Source organism: Equus caballus, chromosome 27 (genome assembly GCF_041296265.1).
Source record: "Equus caballus isolate H_3958 breed thoroughbred chromosome 27, TB-T2T, whole genome shotgun sequence".
Lineage (NCBI taxonomy): Eukaryota > Metazoa > Chordata > Mammalia > Perissodactyla > Equidae > Equus > Equus caballus.
The window spans coordinates 6,137,585-6,150,467 of NC_091710.1; positions in this window are offsets into that span (position 1 = coordinate 6,137,585).

Genomic DNA, 12,883 nt, shown 5'->3' on the forward strand with positions numbered 1-12,883 from the left:
ACCTGACATGCCCAAATCACCAGCAGGTTATGACAGAACCACTTGGCGGACACTCCGGAATCATCTGCCAGACATGCCGGAACCAGCTCTCAGACACACCAGAAGCACGTGCCGGAGACGCCGGAAGCACCTGCCGAGCATGCCGGAGCCACCTGCTCGACTCGCCAGAAACACCTGCCGGACACGCCAAAATCACCTGCCGGGTATGCCAGAACCACCTGGCGGACACTCCGAAATCACCTGTCGCGCATGCCGGAACCACCTCTCAGACGTGCCGGAAGCACGTGCCGGACACGCCGGAATCACCTAGCGGACAGACCGGAACCACCTGCCGAGCACGCCGGAGCCACCTGTTCGACTGGCTGGAACCACCTGCCGGACAGGCCAATATTAACTGCTGGCTATGCCAGAACCACCTGGGGGACAGTCCGGGATCACCTGTCAGCCATGGCGGAACCACCTCTCACACGTACCAGAACCACCTGCCGGAGAAGCTGGAAACACGTCCTGGACAGTCTGGAACCACCTGCCGGCCAAGCCTGAACCACCTGCCAAGCACAACGGAACAACCTGCCAGACACGCCAAAATCACCTGCGTGTTATGCCAGAACCACTTGGAGGACTCTCTGGGATGACCTGCCGGGCATGCCGGAACCACCTCTCAGACGTGCCAGAACCATGTGGCGGACAGTCCGGAATCACCTGTTGGGCATGCGCAACCACCTCTGAGACGTACCAGAACCACATACCGTGCAGGCTGGCACCACCTACCGGACAGACCGGAATCACCTTTCGGGCATGCCGGAACCACCTGTCAGATGTGCCAGAAACACGTGCCGGAGACGCCGGAAGCACCTGCCAAGCACATTGGAACCACCTGCTCAACTCGCCTGAACCACCTGCCGGACATGCCAAAATCACCTGCCGACTATGCCAGAACCACTTGGCGAACACTCCGGAATCACTTGCCGGGCATGCAGGAACCACCTCTCAGATATGCCAGAACCCCGTGCCAATGACCCCGGAAGCACCAGCCGAGCACGCCGGAACCACCTGCTCAACTCGCCTGAACCACCTGCCGGACACGCCAAAATCACCTGCCCGCTACACCAGCACCACTTCGGGGACAAGCCGGAATCACGTGAGGGGCATGCCGGCACAGCCTCTCAGACTGAACCTCGTGCCGGACACCACAGAACCACCTGCCGGACAGACCGGAACCACCTGCCGGACACGCCGGAACCACCGGCTCGACCCGCCGGAACGACCGCTGGACATGCAAAATCACCTGCCGGCTACGCCGGAAACACTTGGCGAACACTCCGGAATCACCTGCCGGGCATGCCGGAACCACCTCTCAGATATGCCAGAACCACGTGCCAATGACCCCGGAAGCACCTGCCGAGCACGCCGGAACCACCTGCTCGACTCGCCAGAACCACCTGCCGGACACGCAAAAATCACCTGCCGGCTACGCCACAACCAGTTGGGGAACACTTCGGAATCACCTGCCGGGCTTGCTGGAACCACCTGCCGGTCATGCCAAAATCACCTGCCAACTACGCCAGTACCACTTGGCGGACACTGTGGAAACACCTGTCGGGCCGGCCGGAACCACATCTCACACGTGCCAGAACCATGTGCATGAGATGCTGGAACCACACCCCGAAAAGACGGAAAACACCTGCCAGACCCGTCTGAACAACCTGCCGAGCACGCCGGAGCCACCTGCTCGACTCGCCGGAACCACCTACCTGACATGCCCAAATCACCAGCAGGTTATGACAGAACCACTTGGCGGACACTCCGGAATCATCTGCCAGACATGCCGGAACCAGCTCTCAGACACACCAGAACCACGTGCCGGAGACGCCGGAAGCACCTGCCGAGCATGCCGGAGCCACCTGCTCGACTCGCCAGAAACACCTGCCGGACACGCCAAAATCACCTGCCGGGTATGCCAGAACCACCTGGCGGACACTCCGAAATCACCTGTCGCGCATGCCGGAACCACCTCTCAGACGTGCCGGAAGCACGTGCCGGACACGCCGGAATCACCTAGCGGACAGACCGGAACCACCTGCCGAGCACGCCGGAGCCACCTGTTCGACTGGCTGGAACCACCTGCCGGACAGGCCAATATTAACTGCTGGCTATGCCAGAACCACCTGGGGGACAGTCCGGGATCACCTGTCAGCCATGGCGGAACCACCTCTCACACGTACCAGAACCACCTGCCGGAGAAGCTGGAAACACGTCCTGGACAGTCTGGAACCACCTGCCGGCCAAGCCTGAACCACCTGCCAAGCACAACGGAACAACCTGCCAGACACGCCAAAATCACCTGCGTGTTATGCCAGAACCACTTGGAGGACTCTCTGGGATGACCTGCCGGGCATGCCGGAACCACCTCTCAGACGTGCCAGAACCATGTGGCGGACAGTCCGGAATCACCTGTTGGGCATGCGCAACCACCTCTGAGACGTACCAGAACCACATACCGTGCAGGCTGGCACCACCTACCGGACAGACCGGAATCACCTTTCGGGCATGCCGGAACCACCTGTCAGATGTGCCAGAAACACGTGCCGGAGACGCCGGAAGCACCTGCCAAGCACATTGGAACCACCTGCTCAACTCGCCTGAACCACCTGCCGGACATGCCAAAATCACCTGCCGACTATGCCAGAACCACTTGGCGAACACTCCGGAATCACTTGCCGGGCATGCAGGAACCACCTCTCAGACATGCCAGAACCCCGTGCCAATGACCCCGGAAGCACCAGCCGAGCACGCCGGAACCACCTGCTCAACTCGCCTGAACCACCTGCCGGACACGCCAAAATCACCTGCCCGCTACACCAGCACCACTTCGGGGACAAGCCGGAATCACGTGAGGGGCATGCCGGCACAGCCTCTCAGACTGAACCTCGTGCCGGACACCACAGAACCACCTGCCGGACAGACCGGAACCACCTGCCGGACACGCCGGAACCACCGGCTCGACCCGCCGGAACGACCGCTGGACATGCAAAATCACCTGCCGGCTACGCCGGAAACACTTGGCGAACACTCCGGAATCACCTGCCGGGCATGCCGGAACCACCTCTCAGATATGCCAGAACCACGTGCCAATGACCCCGGAAGCACCTGCCGAGCACGCCGGAACCACCTGCTCGACTCGCCAGAACCACCTGCCGGACACGCAAAAATCACCTGCCGGCTACGCCACAACCAGTTGGGGAACACTTCGGAATCACCTGCCGGGCTTGCTGGAACCACCTGCCGGTCATGCCAAAATCACCTGCCAACTACGCCAGTACCACTTGGCGGACACTGTGGAAACACCTGTCGGGCCGGCCGGAACCACATCTCACACGTGCCAGAACCATGTCCATGAGATGCTGGAACCACACCCCGAACAGACGGAAAACACCTGCCAGACCCGTCTGAACAACCTGCCGAGCACGCCGGAGCCACCTGCTCGACTCGCCGGAACCACCTACCTGACATGCCCAAATCACCAGCCGGGTATGCCAGAACCACTTGGCGGACACTCCGGAATCATCTGCCGGACATGCCGGAACCAGCTCTCAGACACACCAGAACCACGTGCCGGAGACGCCGGAAGCACCTGCCGAGCATGCCGGAGCCACCTGCTCGACTCGCCAGAAACACCTGCCGGACACGCCAAAATCACCTGCCGGGTATGCCAGAACCACCTGGCGGACACTCCGAAATCACCTGTCGCGCATGCCGGAACCACCTCTCAGACGTGCCGGAAGCACGTGCCGGACACGCCGCAATCACCTACCGGACAGACCGGAAACACCTGCCGAGCACGCCGGAGCCACCTGTTCGACTGGCTGGAACCACCTGCCGGACAGGCCAATATTAACTGCTGGCTATGCCAGAACCACCTGGGGGACAGTCCGGGATCACCTGCCAGCCATGGCGGAACCACCTCTCACACGTACCAGAACCACCTGCCGGAGAAGCTGGAAACACGTCCTGGACAGTCTGGAACCACCTGCCGGCCAAGCCTGAACCACCTGCCAAGCACAACGGAACAACCTGCCAGACACGCCAAAATCACCTGCGTGTTATGCCAGAACCACTTGGAGGACTCTCTGGGATGACCTGCCGGGCATGCCGGAACCACCTCTCAGACGTGCCAGAACCATGTGGCGGACAGTCCGGAATCACCTGTTGGGCATGCGCAACCACCTCTGAGACGTACCAGAACCACATGCCGTGCAGGCTGGAACCACCTACCGGACAGACCGGAATCACCTTTCGGGCATGCCGGAACCACCTGTCAGATGTGCCAGAAACACGTGCCGGAGACGCCGGAAGCACCTGCCAAGCACGTTGGAACCACCTGCTCAACTCGCCTGAACCACCTGCCGGACATGCCAAAATCACCTGCCGACTATGCCAGAACCACTTGGCGAACACTTCGGAAACACTTGCCGGGCATGCAGGAACCACCTCTCAGATATGCCAGAACCCCGTGCCAATGACCCCGGAAGCACCAGCCGAGCACGCCGGAACCACCTGCTCAACTCGCCTGAACCACCTGCCGGACACGCCAAAATCACCTGCCCGCTGCACCAACACCCCTTCGGGTCCAAGCCGGAATCACGTGAGGGGCATGCCGGCACAGCCTCTCTGACTGAACCTCATGCCGGACACCACAGAACCACCTGCCGGACAGACCGGAACCACCTGCCGGACACGCCGGAACCACCGGCTCGACCCACCGGAACGACCGCTGGACATGCAAAATCACCTGCCGGCTACGCCGGAAACACTTGGCGAACACTCCGGAATCACCTGCCGGGCATGCCGGAACCACCTCTCAGATATGCCAGAACCACGTGCCAATGACCCCGGAAGCACCTGCCGAGCACGCCGGAACCACCTGCTCGACTCGCCAGAACCACCTGCCGGACACGCAAAAATCACCTGCCGGCTACGCCACAACCTGTTGGGGAACACTTCGGAATCACCTGCCGGGCTTGCTGGAACCACCTGCCGGTCATGCCAAAATCACCTGCCAACTACGCCAGTACCACTTGGCGGACACTGTGGAAACACCTGTCGGGCCGGCCGGAACCACATCTCACACGTGCCAGAACCATGTGCATGAGATGCTGGAACCACACCCCGAAAAGACGGAAAACACCTGCCAGACCCGTCTGAACAACCTGCCGAGCACGCCGGAGCCACCTGCTCGACTCGCCGGAACCACCTACCTGACATGCCCAAATCACCAGCAGGTTATGACAGAACCACTTGGCGGACACTCCGGAATCATCTGCCAGACATGCCGGAACCAGCTCTCAGACACACCAGAACCACGTGCCGGAGACGCCGGAAGCACCTGCCGAGCATGCCGGAGCCACCTGCTCGACTCGCCAGAAACACCTGCCGGACACGCCAAAATCACCTGCCGGGTATGCCAGAACCACCTGGCGGACACTCCGAAATCACCTGTCGCGCATGCCGGAACCACCTCTCAGACGTGCCGGAAGCACGTGCCGGACACGCCGGAATCACCTAGCGGACAGACCGGAACCACCTGCCGAGCACGCCGGAGCCACCTGTTCGACTGGCTGGAACCACCTGCCGGACAGGCCAATATTAACTGCTGGCTATGCCAGAACCACCTGGGGGACAGTCCGGGATCACCTGTCAGCCATGGCGGAACCACCTCTCACACGTACCAGAACCACCTGCCGGAGAAGCTGGAAACACGTCCTGGACAGTCTGGAACCACCTGCCGGCCAAGCCTGAACCACCTGCCAAGCACAACGGAACAACCTGCCAGACACGCCAAAATCACCTGCGTGTTATGCCAGAACCACTTGGAGGACTCTCTGGGATGACCTGCCGGGCATGCCGGAACCACCTCTCAGACGTGCCAGAACCATGTGGCGGACAGTCCGGAATCACCTGTTGGGCATGCGCAACCACCTCTGAGACGTACCAGAACCACATACCGTGCAGGCTGGCACCACCTACCGGACAGACCGGAATCACCTTTCGGGCATGCCGGAACCACCTGTCAGATGTGCCAGAAACACGTGCCGGAGACGCCGGAAGCACCTGCCAAGCACATTGGAACCACCTGCTCAACTCGCCTGAACCACCTGCCGGACATGCCAAAATCACCTGCCGACTATGCCAGAACCACTTGGCGAACACTCCGGAATCACTTGCCGGGCATGCAGGAACCACCTCTCAGACATGCCAGAACCCCGTGCCAATGACCCCGGAAGCACCAGCCGAGCACGCCGGAACCACCTGCTCAACTCGCCTGAACCACCTGCCGGACACGCCAAAATCACCTGCCCGCTACACCAGCACCACTTCGGGGACAAGCCGGAATCACGTGAGGGGCATGCCGGCACAGCCTCTCAGACTGAACCTCGTGCCGGACACCACAGAACCACCTGCCGGACAGACCGGAACCACCTGCCGGACACGCCGGAACCACCGGCTCGACCCGCCGGAACGACCGCTGGACATGCAAAATCACCTGCCGGCTACGCCGGAAACACTTGGCGAACACTCCGGAATCACCTGCCGGGCATGCCGGAACCACCTCTCAGATATGCCAGAACCACGTGCCAATGACCCCGGAAGCACCTGCCGAGCACGCCGGAACCACCTGCTCGACTCGCCAGAACCACCTGCCGGACACGCAAAAATCACCTGCCGGCTACGCCACAACCAGTTGGGGAACACTTCGGAATCACCTGCCGGGCTTGCTGGAACCACCTGCCGGTCATGCCAAAATCACCTGCCAACTACGCCAGTACCACTTGGCGGACACTGTGGAAACACCTGTCGGGCCGGCCGGAACCACATCTCACACGTGCCAGAACCATGTCCATGAGATGCTGGAACCACACCCCGAAGAGACGGAAAACACCTGCCAGACCCGTCTGAACAACCTGCCGAGCACGCCGGAGCCACCTGCTCGACTCGCCGGAACCACCTACCTGACATGCCCAAATCACCAGCCGGGTATGCCAGAACCACTTGGCGGACAGTCCGGAATCATCTGCCGGACATGCCGGAACCAGCTCTCAGACACACCAGAACCACGTGCCGGAGACGCCGGAAGCACCTGCCGAGCATGCCGGAGCCACCTGCTCGACTCGCCAGAAACACCTGCCGGACACGCCAAAATCACCTGCCGGGTACGCCAGAACCACCTGGCGGACACTCCGAAATCACCTGTCGCGCATGCCGGAACCACCTCTCAGACGTGCCGGAAGCACGTGCCGGACACGCCGCAATCACCTACCGGACAGACCGGAAACACCTGCCGAGCACGCCGGAGCCACCTGTTCGACTGGCTGGAACCACCTGCCGGACAGGCCAATATTAACTGCTGGCTATGCCAGAACCACCTGGGGGACAGTCCGGGATCACCTGCCAGCCATGGCGGAACCACCTCTCACACGTACCAGAACCACCTGCCGGAGAAGCTGGAAACACGTCCTGGACAGTCTGGAACCACCTGCCGGCCAAGCCTGAACCACCTGCCAAGCACAACGGAACAACCTGCCAGACACGCCAAAATCACCTGCGTGTTATGCCAGAACCACTTGGAGGACTCTCTGGGATGACCTGCCGGGCATGCCGGAACCACCTCTCAGACGTGCCAGAACCATGTGGCGGACAGTCCGGAATCACCTGTTGGGCATGCGCAACCACCTCTGAGACGTACCAGAACCACATGCCGTGCAGGCTGGAACCACCTACCGGACAGACCGGAATCACCTTTCGGGCATGCCGGAACCACCTGTCAGATGTGCCAGAAACACGTGCCGGAGACGCCGGAAGCACCTGCCAAGCACGTTGGAACCACCTGCTCAACTCGCCTGAACCACCTGCCGGACATGCCAAAATCACCTGCCGACTATGCCAGAACCACTTGGCGAACACTTCGGAAACACTTGCCGGGCATGCAGGAACCACCTCTCAGATATGCCAGAACCCCGTGCCAATGACCCCGGAAGCACCAGCCGAGCACGCCGGAACCACCTGCTCAACTCGCCTGAACCACCTGCCGGACACGCCAAAATCACCTGCCCGCTGCACCAACACCCCTTCGGGTCCAAGCCGGAATCACGTGAGGGGCATGCCGGCACAGCCTCTCTGACTGAACCTCATGCCGGACACCACAGAACCACCTGCCGGACAGACCGGAACCACCTGCCGGACACGCCGGAACCACCGGCTCGACCCACCGGAACGACCGCTGGACATGCAAAATCACCTGCCGGCTACGCCGGAAACACTTGGCGAACACTCCGGAATCACCTGCCGGGCATGCCGGAACCACCTCTCAGATATGCCAGAACCACGTGCCAATGACCCCGGAAGCACCTGCCGAGCACGCCGGAACCACCTGCTCGACTCGCCAGAACCACCTGCCGGACACGCAAAAATCACCTGCCGGCTACGCCACAACCTGTTGGGGAACACTTCGGAATCACCTGCCGGGCTTGCTGGAACCACCTGCCGGTCATGCCAAAATCACCTGCCAACTACGCCAGTACCACTTGGCGGACACTGTGGAAACACCTGTCGGGCCGGCCGGAACCACATCTCACACGTGCCAGAACCATGTGCATGAGATGCTGGAACCACACCCCGAACAGACGGAAAACACCTGCCAGACCCGTCTGAACAACCTGCCGAGCACGCCGGAGCCACCTGCTCGACTCGCCGGAACCACCTATCTGACATGCCCAAATCACCAGCCGGGTATGCCAGAACCACTTGGCGGACACTCCGGAATCATCTGCCGGACATGCCGGAACCAGCTCTCAGACACACCAGAACCACGTGCCGGAGACGCCGGAAGCACCTGCCGAGCATGCCGGAGCCACCTGCTCGACTCGCCAGAAACACCTGCCGGACACGCCAAAATCACCTGCCGGGTACGCCAGAACCACCTGGCGGACACTCCGAAATCACCTGTCGTGCATGCCGGAACAACCTCTCAGACGTGCCGGAAGCACGTGCCGGACACGCCGGAATCACCTACCGGACAGACCGGAACCACCTGCCGAGCACGCCGGAGCCACCTGTTCGACTGGCTGGAACCACCTGCCGGACAGGCCAATATTAACTGCTGGCTATGCCAGAACCACCTGGGGGACAGTCCGGGATCACCTGCCAGCCATGGCAGAACCACCTCTCACACGTACCAGAACCACCTGCCGGAGAAGCTGGAAACACGTCCTGGACAGTCTGGAACCACCTGCCGGCCAAGCCTGAACCACCTGCCAAGCACAACGGAACAACCTGCCAGACACGCCAAAATCACCTGCGTGTTATGCCAGAACCACTTGGAGGACTCTCTGGGATGACCTGCCGGGCATGCCGGAACCACCTCTCAGACGTGCCAGAACCATGTGGCGGACAGTCCGGAATCACCTGTTGGGCATGCGCAACCACCTCTGAGACGTACCAGAACCACATACCGTGCAGGCTGGCACCACCCACCGGACAGACCGGAATCACCTTTCGGGCATGCCGGAACCACCTGTCAGATGTGCCAGAAACACGTGCCGGAGACGCCGGAAGCACCTGCCAAGCACATTGGAACCACCTGCTCAACTCGCCTGAACCACCTGCCGGACATGCCAAAATCACCTGCCGACTATGCCAGAACCACTTGGCGAACACTCCGGAATCACTTGCCGGGCATGCAGGAACCACCTCTCAGATATGCCAGAACCCCGTGCCAATGACCCCGGAAGCACCAGCCGAGCACGCCGGAACCACCTGCTCAACTCGCCTGAACCACCTGCCGGACACGCCAAAATCACCTGCCCGCTACACCAGCACCACTTCGGGGACAAGCCGGAATCACTTGAGGGGCATGCCGGCACAGCCTCTCAGACTGAACCTCGTGCCGGACACCACAGAACCACCTGCTGGACAGACCGGAACCACCTGCCGGACACGCCGGAACCACCGGCTCGACCCTCCGGAACGACCGCTGGACATGCAAAATCACCTGCCGGCTACGCCGGAAACACTTGGCGAACACTCCGGAATCACCTGCCGGGCATGCCCGAACCACCTCTCAGATAAGCCAGAACCACGTGCCAATGACCCCGGAAGCACCTGCCGAGCACGCCGGAACCACCTGCTCGACTCGCCAGAACCACCTGCCGGACACGCAAAAATCACCTGCCGGCTACGCCACAACCAGTTGGGGAACACTTCGGAATCACCTGCCGGGCTTGCTGGAACCACCTGCCGGTCATGCCAAAATCACCTGCCAACTACGCCAGTACCACTTGGCGGACACTGTGGAAACACCTGTCGGGCCGGCCGGAACCACATCTCACACGTGCCAGAACCATGTGCATGAGATGCTGGAACCACACCCCGAAAAGACGGAAAACACCTGCCAGACCCGTCTGAACAACCTGCCGAGCACGCCGGAGCCACCTGCTCGACTCGCCGGAACCACCTACCTGACATGCCCAAATCACCAGCAGGTTATGACAGAACCACTTGGCGGACACTCCGGAATCATCTGCCGGACATGCCGGAACCAGCTCTCAGACACACCAGAACCACGTGCCGGAGACGCCGGAAGCACCTGCCGAGCATGCCGGAGCCACCTGCTCGACTAGCCAGAAACACCTGCCCGACACGCCAAAATCACCTGCCGGGTACGCCAGAACCACCTGGCGGACACTCCGAAATCACCTGTCGCGCATGCCGGAACCACCTCTCAGACGTGCCGGAAGCACGTGCCGGACACGCCGGAATCACCTAGCGGACAGACCGGAACCACCTGCCGAGCACGCCGGAGCCACCTGTTCGACTGGCTGGAACCACCTGCCGGACAGGCCAATATTAACTGCTGGCTATGCCAGAACCACCTGGGGGACAGTCCGGGATCACCTGTCAGCCATGGCGGAACCACCTCTCAGACGTACCAGAACCACCTGCCGGAGAAGCTGGAAACACGTCCTGGACAGTCTGGAACCACCTGCCGGCCAAGCCTGAACCACCTGCCAAGCACAACGGAACAACCTGCCAGACACGCCAAAATCACCTGCGTGTTATGCCAGAACCACTTGGAGGACTCTCTGGGATGACCTGCCGGGCATGCCGGAACCACCTCTCAGACGTGCCAGAACCATGTGGCGGACAGTCCGGAATCACCTGTTGGGCATGCGCAACCACCTCTGAGACGTACCAGAACCACATGCCGTGCAGGCTGGAACCACCTACCGGACAGACCGGAATCACCTTTCGGGCATGCCGGAACCACCTGTCAGATGTGCCAGAAACACGTGCCGGAGACGCCGGAAGCACCTGCCAAGCACGTTGGAACCACCTGCTCAACTCGCCTGAACCACCTGCCGGACATGCCAAAATCACCTGCCGACTATGCCAGAACCAGTTGGCGAACACTTCGGAAACACTTGCCGGGCATGCAGGAACCACCTCTCAGATATGCCAGAACCCCGTGCCAATGACCCCGGAAGCACCAGCCGAGCACGCCGGAACCACCTGCTCAACTCGCCTGAACCACCTGCCGGACACGCCAAAATCACCTGCCCGCTGCACCAACACCCCTTCGGGTCCAAGCCGGAATCACGTGAGGGGCATGCCGGCACAGCCTCTCTGACTGAACCTCATGCCGGACACCACAGAACCACCTGCCGGACAGACCGGAACCACCTGCCGGACACGCCGGAACCACCGGCTCGACCCACCGGAACGACCGCTGGACATGCAAAATCACCTGCCGGCTACGCCGGAAACACTTGGCGAACACTCCGGAATCACCTGCCGGGCATGCCGGAACCACCTCTCAGATATGCCAGAACCACGTGCCAATGACCCCGGAAGCACCTGCCGAGCACGCCGGAACCACCTGCTCGACTCGCCAGAACCACCTGCCGGACACGCAAAAATCACCTGCCGGCTACGCCACAACCTGTTGGGGAACACTTCGGAATCACCTGCCGGGCTTGCTGGAACCACCTGCCGGTCATGCCAAAATCACCTGCCAACTACGCCAGTACCACTTGGCGGACACTGTGGAAACACCTGTCGGGCCGGCCGGAACCACATCTCACACGTGCCAGAACCATGTGCATGAGATGCTGGAACCACACCCCGAACAGACGGAAAACACCTGCCAGACCCGTCTGAACAACCTGCCGAGCACGCCGGAGCCACCTGCTCGACTCGCTGGAACCACCTACCTGACATGCCCAAATCACCAGCCGGGTATGCCAGAACCACTTGGCGGACACTCCGGAATCATCTGCCGGACATGCCGGAACCAGCTCTCAGACACACCAGAACCACGTGCCGGAGACGCCGGAAGCACCTGCCGAGCATGCCGGAGCCACCTGCTCGACTCGCCAGAAACACCTGCCGGACACGCCAAAATCACCTGCCGGGTACGCCAGAACCACCTGGCGGACACTCCGAAATCACCTGTCGTGCATGCCGGAACAACCTCTCAGACGTGCCGGAAGCACGTGCCGGACACGCCGGAATCACCTACCAGACAGACCGGAACCACCTGCCGAGCACGCCGGAGCCACCTGTTCGACTGGCTGGAACCACCTGCCGGACAGGCCAATATTAACTGCTGGCTATGCCAGAACCACCTGGGGGACAGTCCGGGATCACCTGCCAGCCATGGCAGAACCACCTCTCACACGTACCAGAACCACCTGCCGGAGAAGCTGGAAACACGTCCTGGACAGTCTGGAACCACCTGCCGGCCAAGCCTGAACCACCTGCCAAGCACAACGGAACAACCTGCCAGACACGCCAAAATCACCTGCGTGTTATGCCAGAACCACTTGGA